The sequence below is a fragment of the Orbicella faveolata genome, unplaced genomic scaffold (genome assembly GCF_042242905.1).
Source record: "Orbicella faveolata isolate gen_17 unplaced genomic scaffold, um_ofav_v1 contig_27, whole genome shotgun sequence".
Lineage (NCBI taxonomy): Eukaryota > Metazoa > Cnidaria > Anthozoa > Scleractinia > Merulinidae > Orbicella > Orbicella faveolata.
The window spans coordinates 6,961,568-6,976,222 of record NW_028301555.1 but is presented as its reverse complement, the minus strand read 5'-3'; the positions used below and the strand labels follow the sequence as shown (position 1 = coordinate 6,976,222).

The 14,655-nt window shown below is 39.1% G+C and overlaps 1 pseudogene across 1 annotated transcript; it reads left to right on the top strand.

Annotated features, from left to right (window-relative positions):
* Positions 1 to 905: 905 nt before the first annotated feature.
* LOC110049476 (uncharacterized) lies at positions 906 to 14,068 on the top strand (annotated as a pseudogene). Its single transcript, XR_016209520.1, has 7 exons — positions 906 to 3,295; positions 5,502 to 5,565; positions 6,068 to 6,173; positions 7,924 to 8,522; positions 9,018 to 9,213; positions 10,356 to 11,122; positions 11,646 to 14,068. The product of XR_016209520.1 is annotated as an uncharacterized LOC110049476 (transcript).
* The last annotated feature ends 587 nt before the right edge of the window (positions 14,069 to 14,655 follow it).

Below are 14,655 nucleotides of genomic sequence, written 5' to 3'. Positions count from 1 at the left end.
ATACTCTTTTTCTTTGGCCATCGTAGCTTGATAAGAAATAACACGCAAACTGCGGTGATAAACATGACAATAAAACGCATGTTAAAAAACAAAGTTCATTTACTTGACGTTTTGTATGTTTCAACATATATCTTCAGAAGTGACCGTTAGGAATAGAAGTAACAACTAAATTTCAATTTAAAATAAGTAACTAATTAACAATTACAATGACAGAAGTTGAGAAAAATTTGCATATAAACAATGCAAACTAATAAAGATAAAGCTTTTCGCTGCTTACATTATCATTTAGGGCGGGTTTTAATTCCCTTATTAGCAGAGTCACTTTTATCTTGCAATGTGTATCTGTCCGACCTTTTGCTAATATATCAATTTGTCCCATTTGAAGTTGTGACCAGTTGACGTGACGTGGTCTGCAATAGCAGAAGTATGACAGCTACTGGTGATCGATTTAAAATGTTCAGTTTTTCTGTCGTCCAATCTACGTTTGTTTTTTCAATGTAGAAATCCTGGCAGTCCCAACAACTAGCCTTATACACAACTTTTGACAGTTGGGAACGGTTGATCCTATCTTTGTAGGAAAATAAAGACTTAATGCGATAAGCGCTTTGGAAAATAACCCTAAGAAATAACACAGGGGGAATCACTGGGGGCGAGGAAAAGTCTAAACGACGGGGCCCAAAATCGGCGATAAAGGGGGGTCTTCTCTGACTGCCCTGGTTTATATGGCGACACAATAATGCAGCTTACACGAAGAGTTTTAGAGAGGCGATCACATGCGGTTTATCACTATCCAGTCGCAATGACAAGTGGAATCGAGGGTGGAAGCTTCCTGGTGAATGTGCTGCTGTGGTTGGTGTTATCACAACAAGTCATATCCACGTTAATATAACGTTTCGTAGGTATCAAGTAAACTTTATCTCTTCATTCATATATCACTAGCATTATAGTATGTTATATATAAGCGATCTTACCAGGAATGTACGTAGGGCTGTAAGCTTGTCTTATAAGCTTATGTCGACTAGGCATGTTAGGCACAGCGAAAAGCAACTGCATGCATGTCCAACCTTCTCAAGTCAGACACCCGTTAAGTTTCTCTTAGAAGCAAGTGGAGGACGTGTACGATGACCTGATCATCATCACTTTCTAAAATCAGGCATAAGAGGCGGTATATGTATATCTGTTTACAATTTCACAGCTCAATAGCTTGCTTTGTTTGGAAACCAAGAGCATTTTGAATTTCCGGGTTATGGAGGTGCGTGACACAAGGCTACGATCGAGTTTGGTGAAAAATATACACTTATCTCATGATTTTGAGTTAGAGCATTAGGAAAAGTGCTTATGTAAATGCCTGTTTGTTCAGTACTGATAATCAGTCGCCTAGATAGCCAAAGTTAGTTCCAGATGTTTACATTATTTTCCGGCCACCATACTGAAGTACCACGGATGTACACCAACATGGCGTCGTAATACTGGGCTCTGTAAATTTCTGCGAAACATTTCGACGAATATCTGAAGTTTGGGGAAACGTCCAGTTCTAAAACTTGGAGAAGTGCCTTATTTAGTTATCTCCTATAACATCACATTTTCTTAGCTTTTTCCACTGGATGGTTTTCGTTGCGTGACAGTGAAAACGATCTATAGACTTCAGGCTAGGGCCTCATGTGCCCGGCATGTTCAATTGGTAAAAACGATAATTGATGAAATTTGATAGCAGTTAATAAATTGTATCGAAAATCAATACAAAATTGATGAAGGGATGCTTGTGAGTAAACAATAATTATCAAATTTTAAATTATAAATTTGTAATCAATTTATTGAACGTCTCAATTTTACTGGCGCAAAATGTCTCCACTTATTTTGGAGGGTAGCGAAACATCAGAAAATAAACAGATTTACTAAGGGTGGTTTCCTTTAAGATGATGCGGATCAGGAGCAGTGATTCGAGATTGCTAACTTGAATCATAGTGACGATAAAATCGATAAATCGATGAATTCAATATCATAAAAAACTGCAATGGTTGTGAGTATCAATGTCTATAAAATTGATAACGTTTAATTAAGGATCATCGATAGTTATCGATATATCTAACGGTTTTCTGCATCGGTTTTATCAACTGAACATGCCTGCCAAGTCATGTGACTAACTTAGCTGACCATTTGTTGAAATTCCCTTTTGACCGCTCATTGGAAGTCACTTCTTTACAACCCCATAAGTAATTAAGAGGCCATGGAGAAAACTTCTGATTATGTAAATCTTTTCAAACTTTTTTCAAGCCTGTGGTAAATTTTCCATTTTCATCATGCTTAGTTAATCCTATAGAACCCCATACTTCAAGTGGCACTATAGCTACAGTAGGCGATTTGCATCAGATAGCCTCATTTGACTACAAGTACCAGAATCCTTTGCAATTTCTTTTTCTAATACTAATCGTATCTGTAGCAAAATTCTTGATCGTGATTGGTTTTCTGCGTGCCTATTTGTCACGTAATCGGCGTGCGGTCATGTGGGTGTCAAAATTTTTACAGACCTGTACCCTATTTAAACTTTTTGTAATTAGATACCTGTAATTAATTGGATACCCACGTGATTCGCATGTCAATTGCGTGCTCTTTAATGGTTTCCCTCGCACTGTTTCCTACAGTTTTCAAAACTTATGAAAAGTGTTACAGACGTTTTTGCTCAAAAGAAGTTCTCAAAAGACATATTTAATTCCCAAAGTTGTTATAGATATGATTAATTAGTAATAATTACTAATTGTTGGACCTCGTGTCATACAATTCAGGGAGTAATCGTGCTTGTAATTTCAAATCAGCCTCACGCTTTGCGCTTGTCCAATTTTGAAATTACTTGTACGATTACTCCCTGTGCTCCACTTGGTCCACTTACTATTTCTAATTACAACATTGACAACAGTCACTGTACATGTAGTAACCAATTCAAGAGACTGACCGGTTTACTTTCCAGTGACTGGTTTGAAAGAAACTTAACAGCCAGTTTGCAAGCTATTCCCATATTCTTAATCATGATATTTAAAAATGACTATTAAAAGCTATTTTTCAAATTGTGCGAAATTGTAATGGTTGTGATTAATTGGTAACAGGACAGTGTCGTCCAATTCAGTCTGTAATCATATTTGTGATTAACAAATCCAATTGTGTATTTACTTCATACTCATGTACATGAAGATTTTTCAGAAGTCATTGGTAATCAAGCTTTGCTTCCTTCAGGTTTTGTATGTATCAACCTGCTGTGAAAGGAACATTAAGAATTCTATTACGCCATCGGAGGCATTTGGTAAGTTATTCTTACTGTTTGTCTTTTTTAATTAATATTGATAACGTTTGGTGTAACGTTTATGACTCTGTCTAGTCCCCACATGCTCAGTGTACAAATTGCCACAAAATCTGAAGACAAAACAACAGAGACCTTCCTTGCCAATGAGAGTTTTGTACTGTTTTTGCTTCCCTTGATACTTTGGTTCAAATGAAAAAAAAAAACAACAACAACAACAACAACAAACAAACAAATTAAGGCAACTAATATTTTTGTCTTCCAGAGTGTAGTTGACATTTCCATTTCACTTTCCAATAAACCTACAGTGTTCAAATTTTCACAAAACTAACGAAAAACGAACCTCTCCTACTAGTGATGCTTTTTCTTGACAGTTATTGGCTTCGTTAAATTTTTTTATAGAAACTTTTCCAAAAACAACAAAGAATTGACTAAATTTTTTTGCCTTTTAGACTAGACTAGAATGCAATTAGCTTTTTCAGTCTCCTTACTTTATCCATTTTTCATAACGCAATCTTGTTAATAAATAAATCTAATTTACAGTATTAATGTCATTTACTTCACTAGGCTGCTCTTGATCATGAGGCCATGCACCCAATCTTAGATGCAGTTAGAGAATACTTGTCAGTAATATTTCATAAAGAATTCTAAGTAACCTTTGGAGAATTTTGTAAATTATTTCAGATCTGCAGGGTTTCCTCCATTTTCTCATGTTTGGAGACAACCTTTTTCCCTGGCTCTCTCTCCTCTGCCTCCCTTAGTCATTGGGAGAAAGACCCAAGTTGCAGCTGGTCACATGACCACCCAGAGTCTGGGTGGTAAAAAAATCTGTTGGGTGGGAGGGGTGATAGAGTGCTTTGATTGTTGCTGTGCTAAACTTTGTGTCAATTTGTGGGTTTCAAATCCTCGAGCAGTAGCTAAAAACTACCTGCTTTATCGGGGTTCGAAGTCTAATTTTGCCAATGAAGAATGCTACATTACTTCTGACATCTCCAAAATATAGAAGACTTTCATTCACAAAGAAATTTGGCAGCTGAATGCAACACAAACTCTCCAACGGTTAGCACATGTAAAGCGTCATGTACTGAATCGAAGTGAAACAAGTGGATCAGTCTCTAAGAATCTTTGAATTCAGAGGTAATTTATTTTCCTCTTTGTTCATTATTTGGGATGTTGAAAAGTATTTCTGTCACACGTCCGCCAACAAGGCTGATCTGATTAGCTGAGCATTCTGACTTGCATATTTTAATTTACAGCAATGCAAAATGATTTGCAGTTTTGTTAACATAAACCTGCTCTTACATTTCATCTGCATCAGGTTTATCACTGGTTTATGTGAGTTTACATTTAGGTATAGGCAAGAATTATATTTTGCAAAATGATAAATAAAACATTATATATAGCGAGCAGTGTGTCGTGAGGTTAATTCAGGCAAAATGAAACAGCAAAACAGTTTATTTTTACTTCTTTTGCTTCTTAGTAATTCGACCCCGAGGAATTGAAATCAGAGTTATACGTCAATATGCTGGATAAGCAACATAAATATCATAAATTATTTTGTTTGACCTGTGTGAAGCTTAGAATAGGACTGGAAAATTTCAAAGATGTATTTGCCCATGTATAGTTTAGTATAGTTCTTTCGCTTTTAGCTGAGATCAACAAAAAATAATTATTTGTTGACTCTACTCTTGAGGAAAAGTTTGTGTCACAGGTGGTCACGTGACCAACTGCAACCAGGGTCTTTCTCCCAGTGACTAAGTGAGGCAAAGGAGAGAGAGCCTGAGAATGAGGTTGGTTTGTGGAATGGACCACTTAGATGATGTCATGCATTATCAACAGTTTTTTGCAATTATATTATTTTCATATAAACAAAAAACCACTTCAAGTCCATAGATCAATTTATCATACCAAGTTAATTACATGCACAAAGTTTAAAAAGAATCCATCACATTAACTTATGGAAATATCAGACCCCAAACTTGCTAATTTGCACAATGAAATGTATGCCAGGGGGCTGAAGCACTTGCCCCCGGCATACATTTCTTTGTAGAAATTGGCAAGTTTGGGTCCCATATTTCCATATGTTTAATACTTAAAGTTTGGCACAAATGATAAATAATATTGAGAAGTGAGGCATATTTTTGTTGGAGTGAAAAAATCAGAAAAGCATGACATCATTGAATTGATATTGCCTTTGTTTTCCACACAGATTTTTCTTATTGCTGTTGCCCTGCTACTGAGTTTTGGAATTAACATTCGAAGTTATTTATCAGGTGAGACCCTGAATGTCTTTCTAAAGATGTATTTATAAAGGGAATTTTTCAATCATTGGTTCTTATCTCTGGGATCTGTAGCATAAACTAAGGGGGTTTTCTCTAGCGATTGAATGAGAGTCCGAGTTTCAGTCAGATTTGGAAGAGCTTTTACAACCTAGTGGAAATCAAAAATTGAAGTCATAAGTGGAGTCATAGGCTTGATGGAATCGGAGTCTGAACAATCAGAACGTTTTCAAATTCTTCCAATTTCTATTACCTACGACCCTGTCACTTATGATCCAGTGAAAACTAAGGCTGTATAATAGCTCAACAAATTTTTCAGATAGGCCTTAGAAATTAGTCCACGGGCGTAAGGGGGTGTGAGTAGGTGTCAGAGCAAAGTTTTCATGAGCCTCGTGCGGTCTAAGGCAAGAGAGTTGGCAGGTAAATTGTAGATTGTTAATCGTCATTAACCTTTAATCTTTTGAATGACAATGATCTATTTATTTTTGTGTTTCAGGAAACCCAAACCATCATCATTATGTTCATTATCTTGGTCTACAGAATATCTCTAGTTACAATGAAACCTTATATTGGAAATCTGAAATAAAATGCAAGCCTCACAGGTATGGGTGGATTGAGTAATATATCAAGCATGAAAGACATGATGTTTGACCACATTTCCAAACACTGAGAAGAGAGTTTAATATATGATGCACAGTGGAGTATTTTTGACAAACTTTGAGATGTTTTGAAAATGTATATGGTCAAATACGGTCTTGACTGTTTGATATACATGTATCTTCTCAATGAAAAGTAAAGCTAAGGAGAAAACAAACAGAGAAATAAGATCAGATATTCAAATGTCATTACAGTCATGATTTCCTTTACATATCCCATGAATTATATTTATAATGAGTTTGAAAATGTTGGCTCTACATCAATCTCATGCACAAGTTCTGTGTGTAGCCTGAAATTTCAGTCATCTCCTAACCTCAGCCTGATCCTTGTTTCTTGCCCAGGGATTAGGCGGAGTGCAGGAGATAACTGAAATTTCAAGCTATTCTGTGAGCACCCAGCTTGTAGTTAATCAAGGAGGGGCGGGGGGGGGGGGGGGGAGGTTTAGGAAGGGGTGGAGGTAGGTACCTTTGTAAACTCAAAATTTTAAAGTGCCAATGAAACCAGGCCCTCTGGTAACACAAAACTTCCCACTCTTTTGCTTGTTCCTTTCAGCTGCCATGATGGTTAGAAGGTTTTCCGCACCCTATGACATCAATGGTCCTAATTTGCATAAATTATTTTGACCATACAGAGAATGTCGCACATTTTTTTCTCAAATTGGCCAACTTTGAAGCAGGAAAAAAAATTACTGTGTGCTTGTCCAAAGCCCAAACTTGAAAAATTTCAAAACAATTTCATTTCAATTAGGTACTCTAAGGTGAGGGGTGATTGAAAAGCATTTTGGCCCTTTAGGCATTACCTTTTTGAGCCAAAAGGGATGCCCCCTCCCTAGATCTGCCACCTGCTGGGTATCTGTTGTGTGTTAAACTTGTTTTTGGTTTGAAAGTTTTGAAACCCGGTGAGATCCATAAACTTGAAAAAAGAACCCAACCAATATTTTGCCAATACAGACCTCAAACAGTTTTATTAGTAAACTGAGGAAAAAACAAGCTGAAGATGACTTTGATGTAGAAAGATTTCCTATAGACGCATTGTCGTGAAAAATGTAGGCTTAAGTTTTTGAGATGTGTCCTCCTAGACCCTTAAAATCCTAGGAGTGATCAAAATCTTATTTCTCATGACAATACCAAATTATGCGTTATCAAACACAGACGTGACAAGAATGAAGAAAATCATCAACTAAATGATACTGTCTTGACATAACACCAGATTCTCCAAACTGCCATTAAAAGAGCTGCATGATTGTCATTAATTTGAACCGCACAACTACTACCTACCTAGTAACACCTTAGTAACACGCAGTGGCCTCAAGTTTAGTGAGCTCGTCTCTGGATTGAGTGGTCCAAGTTCAAGCCCTGGCCAGGGACATAATGCGTTTTCAGTCTTGGGGAAGACACTTTGCTCTCACAGTGCCCCTCTCCACCAATGTGTATAAATGGGTGCAGGCGAAGTTTATGTTAGGGGTAGCCCTGCGACGGACTAGCATTCCATCCAGGGGGGAGTAGAAATACTCCTAGTTGCTTCAGGCTACAGAAACCAGGATAAGCTCCGGCCTGATGGACCACTTGGCTCATATGCAGACTTTTACCTTTTTTTTTCTTTAGTAACACCTAGTGATCTCTTTTTAAATTTCCTGTTCATTTTAATGTGCTTTTTTCAGCCAGTTTTATCAGTTTGTTTCAAATTCTCTTTTAGACCCGACAAAAATGGTTCTGAACAAATTTACCAACATTACGGAGAGCCACGGCGTGGTGAGGATCGGAAATGTGACGAGACTCATTACCCAGACATATGTTTCTTCCAAGAAACAGAGCCAGGCCAGCACAGCCTGTCATGTGACGCTAGCGTTTGTGGGTGGTGGTTCAGTATCCAAATAGCTTCTGTCAATCCAGAAATGGGAAAAGCTGTCAGCGACTGGAAGACCTTACCAAAGGACACCTTGACCACTGGGGTGCAAGAAGCTGTCAAAACAAACCTAGAAAAGGGATTTAGTTTTCTGTTCCAAAGATGCGGCTATATATTTGGAAGCATCTTTCAAACGCTCACTTTTCCGCCGATACTAAAGAAAGTCGGTAAAGGACAACGTAGACGTGGTATTGATATAAATGTAGTTATGCTTGACTCCATATCTAGACCACATTTCTACAGGATTATGCCAAGAGCCGTAGAGGCGCTTCGCAAGATTGTGCAGGATCCAAACATAAAGGCCACCGCCTTGGACTTTGAACTGGTCCAGAGTATTGGTCAACAAACGTTTGAGAACTTGAGGCCATTCTTCTCTGGTGTTCTTAAAGGTAAGCGTATAGTTACTTTTGGGGCTGTTGTTTGGATCACGCTCACCTCATGTGTAAGATTAGATATATTTTGCACAGTAGAACTTCCAAAACAAAGGCAGGTCAAGGTGGACTGGTATGAGTTGCTTTGGTGTGGAAGTCCCACTGTGCAACTTGCGTTCCAGCATGTGTGATTTTGTACAATGTGACCGGATCGTGCAAAGGGCCTATTTCAGTTCAACTTTAACGAAAACGATTCGGAAAAACACGAATATACACTAAACTTTCGCGTGCGCGGGTTAACCGAGAACGGAGACATAAGTTTATTAAGGGAGTTTCGAAAGAACCATTGTAGTGGTATAACTTTATTTTAGCTAGGTCTATAAACTTGCTAAGAAAGCATGACAAATATTCCATAATGTTGACCGAACAGTAACATCTGTTATTGCTCTTAAAGGATCGCTTGGACCTTCAGCTTGTATTATATCGCTCAGAGTGGGTTTTCTGATTTTTCAGACGACAACGAAATAAGTGCCTCAGGGAAGAACACAAAGGCTCCATTAGACGTGGAGGTGTTATATGGGACCTTCCAGAGGTGGGGCTACCAGACCCTCTTTCAAGAGGACCTTTGTTGGTATGATCTTTGGGGAAGTGCGCTAACGGACATTGAAAAACGAGATGTGCCAAGCAATGATACAGAATTTAAAGAGAGGTAAGGCTGGCAGTAGATTGAGTTGAACTGGCTGGTATCTCATGCAGTCCTACCCCGAAGATGATTAACATCTCATTAATTAGTTTATTCCCGGAGTAATCCAGAGGCGGCGGAGCGTTTTGAAGCATGAGTCGGGCTAGGAGCGGGGTGGGGGGGGGGGGTTCATCGTTAAGCCAAACGCATACCTCTACTCGTATTTTCCAAAAGGTCTTGGGCGTTGCTCGTTTGCACAAACAAACTTGTTTGCGATGTCTACACTAACAGTGTTCAATGTGTCCGTAAAAGACTTATGACAATGCAGGAGGAGGCCGTTGTTTAGACGATCCTGCTTCATTTTAGTCTTCATAGGGCACAAAATGTGTGCTCGGAAGTCGCCGATGCCACAGGTTATGTCAAATACAATCTTAACAGTTTGTGGATCTCTCCTAGTAGCGTTTTGGTGACAGGGGTTTTGTTGAGAGCTTCGCAGACGGTTCTTATATTTGTAACCTGACGTACTTCAGGCAGATTACGAAACGGAATATTTTGTCAAACTAATCTTATGCTGCGCTAGCGATATCTGCGTGGGGTGGGGGGGGGGGGAATAAATTTTCTTTTGGGGGGTGGGGGCTTCAGCCCTCTTACCCCTGCTCCGCCGCCTATGAATCCAGACTCCCAAATTTCCACGCTTCAAGAATTTTACACCTCCACATTATTTCCATTCTCGCATTTCTACTATTGCCATTAGTAGAGTTAATGTGACCTAATTGTGTTCAGGGCTTATGAGGTTTTTAGGTATTTTCTAACTGCCTGTGAATGTTTAATTGTTAATCGATATATAGATTTAGATTCTTTAGGTTTTTACCTATGTTCCCAATAGTTAATAGTAGGCTTTTAACTTTCCCAATTAGTAGAGCGGTGTTTTCTCTTGGCTAAGACTGACAAGTTAATAAAGTTCTGATTGATTGATCGTTCGATTGATTTAATTATGCAATTCAGTCACTTAATTATAAGTCAATGGTCTCTTTCTGGATTCCAATCTGTCTTTTCACGCGCTCTGTACTCTTCTTCCCGAAGTAATAGGTTGCATGTAAACTTAACCTTTGTATGATCATACTGAATTGTTAAGCACGTTTGAGAATCAGTGTTATCTTTGATCATAGGTGGGAGGAGCTACAAGCAAAGGTGGCCAAGAAACACATCGATCACTATGGCTTGACACATTTCTCTTGCACGATGGTGAACAAGTACGACAGAACAAACCATTATGATGAACCTGCAAAGATGTGCCTCAACGGACAGTTTTTTAGTTGGTACTTCATGGACTACATCACCAAGGTGTACACTGCGTTGCAAAGCGACGAAAAAGCGAAGCCTTTGCTGTCTTACATGCATTTTAATACCGGACATGAAATGACTGGAACACGAATAGTTAATTTGGACGCAAACTTAGCGAAGTTTTTCGTCGATATGGCGCGGTTTCCCAACACTCTCACCATGATTTTTGCCGACCATGGCCACAAAATGACACCATTCAGTTACACGGAAGAAGGTAGAAGAGAGTTATTTGACCCAGCTTTCTTCATGATTGTTCCTGATGGTGTTTAAGAAAAATTAGGCCTTCAGAGAATGGCCGCCTTGGTTGCAAATCAAAAGCGGCTCTTTATCTTACAAGATGTTCACAAAGCACTCATGAGTTTGCACGACGCTAAGAAAATGAACACTCAGGATTTTTCACAAACAGGCATATTCTCAGTCATTCCTGCCAACCGCACATGCGCAGACTTGTACATGCTTCCGCTGACCAGGTGTAAGTGCGAAGGCTTTGATGAAGAAGGTCATATCCAGGACAACGCAGAGAATCACAAATGGCTGGCAGAATTTGCGGTTGGATTCATGAACGATGCTATACAAAAGCAATACATGAAAGGTATGATGCTAAATGGTTGATTAGCTATCGTTCGCATTTTTTCCAAAAGTTTAACTTTAACTTGGGTGTAATTCGAGGAGAAATTGGCTTTCAAAAACTGCAAAATTCCTGGGTGGCAAAAGCGCTTATGAGTTCATACATTCTTTGTAAAATTTTGAGTTTTTAAACCCGCGTCGCACAAAAAGCATTCAATACATCGGTCTCAAATTTCTTGGGACAGTTAATCGTGTTGCGCCCTTTCAATATTCAGAACTAATGTTTTTGTAGCTCTACCACAAACTGTATGGCTTACGCTAATGAGGCAAATATTGTAAACCAAGATTCTTCAATAAATGAAGGTAGGAGAGGGGAGGGGAGGGGAGGGAAGTTAAGTGGGTGGTGGAAGGGTGGGGGCCAGCTGGGTGAAGAGGCGAGTCGGCGCTTGTCAGTTGCCCGTCAGTTCCTCCTAAACAAGCTTCTGCTCTGTAGGTTTTGTAGGTTGACAATCGATGAAAGTAATAAGTTCAATAATTCCCTTTTTCAGGCATTGTTGACTCAGATAAAAAATCCGGGTCTGGAAACTGTGAACGCCTTGTTGGAAAAACGTTTAAAGATATTATCAAACGTTTCCAAGGAGAGTACATTATCACCTCTATGGACATACATGTGGTCCCTCCACAAGGATATGAAGAGGATGAAGTTTATAAAGTCTCCATAAAACAGTACGCTAAACCAGAACAAGGGGTATTTTTTCTGAGTTTTATACGACAGACGAGGTATAGCAAGTTTGAGTCATGCGTGGACAAATCAGTCGATATCAGGCTGTGTGCATGCGCCAAAGAGAAAACCGCTGACGTGACAAGGAAAGGAGTACTGTTTGAGAATGGTGTTCCACGCAAAATGTTTGGTTCAGAGACAACTGTGAAAGACTTGGATTCGAATTGTCTCTTATTCTTGAGAAGGAATTATGGAACTTTCTCCGTTGCGCTGGAAGTAGCGAATGTCTGTACAGATCGCACTTATAACTTTACTCTAACCGGCGCAATGGATCAAAGGATTTTTGCCAACACAGTGCCCATGAATCGGGAACTTCCCCCGAAGACGTTTGACTTTTTAACATCTGTTTACAAGTACATCTCTAAAGTTAATACTCCGTTGAATTTGAAAGCAAGTATTCAAGTTATGAAGGAGAATTCAAACGAGTTCAAAGATTTAGAGACAGTCGATGTATCATGACAAGGAATAAGTTCAGTAATTCCGCGTATCTCCACTCGCCACTTTAGAAACGAGAAGAAACCTGGGGCAAGTCTTATCTCGTGTGGCTTGTGGGTCCGTCACTGGGAAGAAAACAAAAGTAACCTCGTCCCCAGGGTCCTCTCTCTTATATGGTTCCCAGTAACGATCCCACAAGCGACTGCGAGATGAGACTCGCCCCAGATTTCCTCTCGTTTCTACCACGGCGTGCTCCCAGCTGGCGTCGTAGCTCACGTAGTTAGAGCAATGAGGATCTGATCTGGAGGTCGTGGAATCAAATCTCACCGCGGTAAAGATTTTCTCTGGCCCGGTCAGTTTACAATAGAAGGGACCAGAAGTACGAGGTTGAGTCCGAGTAGGATTTTCGAATTTCAAACCAGTGACGTTTCCAGAGCCCTCGCTATTGATATTTGTTTTAGGAAGTGAGAGTAGCTCATATAGTGAGATGGGTATGACGCGATAATGTGAAGACTGCAAACTAGAATCCAAAATTCGTTCTCGTATTCAAATCTTATATCCCCTAAAAAGGACTTTGTAGACCACTTATTGAATTCTTTAGTGTATCCTAGTTTTTTTATTGTTTTATTTGTCTAGACTAATATCTCAAAATTGCCTTTCGTTGATAATCAACTTTCCCGATATTACTCTCACCAATTTTTTTTGTATTTTTTTTTATGAAAAACAGTCGGAATTTGTCAATTGTCCTTAGTTTAATTACCAGTGATTTATTTACTGTGCAATGTATTTATTAGTTCGTTCGCTTGTTTTTTTGGCAGTGACGTCCCGTTCGTTCGTGTGCTCGTTCGTTCGCTCCTTCTGTCGTTTGTTCACTCCGTTCGTTCGTTCGTTTGTTCGTTCGTTCGTTCGTTCGTTCGTTCGTTCGTTCGTTCGTTCGTTCGTTCGTTCGTTCGTTCGTTCGTTCGTTCGTTCGTTCGTTCGTGGGCTTGTTCTTTCGTTCGTTCTTTTGTTTGTTCGTTCATTTATGTATTGAATTACTTTATTTTATTACCTTTCCCAATATTTACGAGGACTACATGTTCATTTGATTTGCCAACTTTGCAGTTAGCTGGCTAACTAGTCCAGCCCTTATGGATAATTATTTCAGGCAGGTAGAACTTGTATAATATACATCTGAACTCTTCTTTCGTTTTTTCTCTTTTTGGTAAAAAATAAGCGATTTCGTGGTCGTTTTTAGGGAGTGAAGCTAAAGAGCAACTGGATCATCACTAAATAAAAGGTTTTAGCGAACGTTGTAAATCTTACAGCGGTATTGGATTGGAACTAGTTTGCAAATGAGGCTGAAGCGGGTAGTCTTCAATATTCTAACATGGCTCCGAGGCTTTCGGGTCAAAATTGTAAATTTTTTAAGTTTCTTTTGTCTCTCAATTCCCTAAAGAGACTTGGACACAAAGAAAACAGCACGAAATTTAGAAGTTTGTCCTGAGAGCCTCGGAGCCATGTTAGAGTATTGATATATCGAACGTGGCCTATTCCAAGCAAAGATGATGTTCTGGGATGGGATGGGGGTGGGGGGTCAGAATAAATTTTAAAACTAAAATTTAAGGTTAAAAGTTGAAAAACTTTAAAATTTATAAAAGCTACATATTACCTGACAAAAAATAGACACAAAAATAAAATAGAATACATTTGCGATACAAATGAATGTACTAATCTGATGCTTTATCTAATAAATTGACCAATGACATCTCAGAACCCGAGTTTTCGAAGGGGGGAAACGTTTTGGCACGGTAATGGTGATGGGAGGGGGGGAGGTTTCAAAAGCTGGATAATGCTGTCCATGCACCAGATGAATCACACTATCCATAATATGACACAGCTACGTTTGCTCTGTCGACACTTGCGTTTTCCACTTTTTGAACAGTCTCCTTTGTAGCCGCACGGGCGCAAGTCACGCAACGCTTCTCATCCGAACGCGTTGCGTGATTTCGACCCAGGCAGTGCATTGCTTCATCTACGATCTTTTGAAGATGTTCCCCTTCTAGTTGTCACTCAGCTTTTCTTCTTTTATTTTTCAACTCCCATTTCCCAAAGGACCCGGTTTTTAAAAACAAAAAGTGAATAAAACTGTGTTTTATTCAAATCCTGCACCATTTTTTCGGTCATGCGCCTCACAGTACGCAGATCAAGAACATATTTTGATGATTCGAAAATTTCAACTTTTCAGCCTCCGTAAACCAAAATATTAACCTGAATGTTTCATTTTCCTAAATTTTAGTTTTTACATGCAATATAAACCCTTGATATTGTGCGTATTGACCAATCAAATTTGACATCATGCC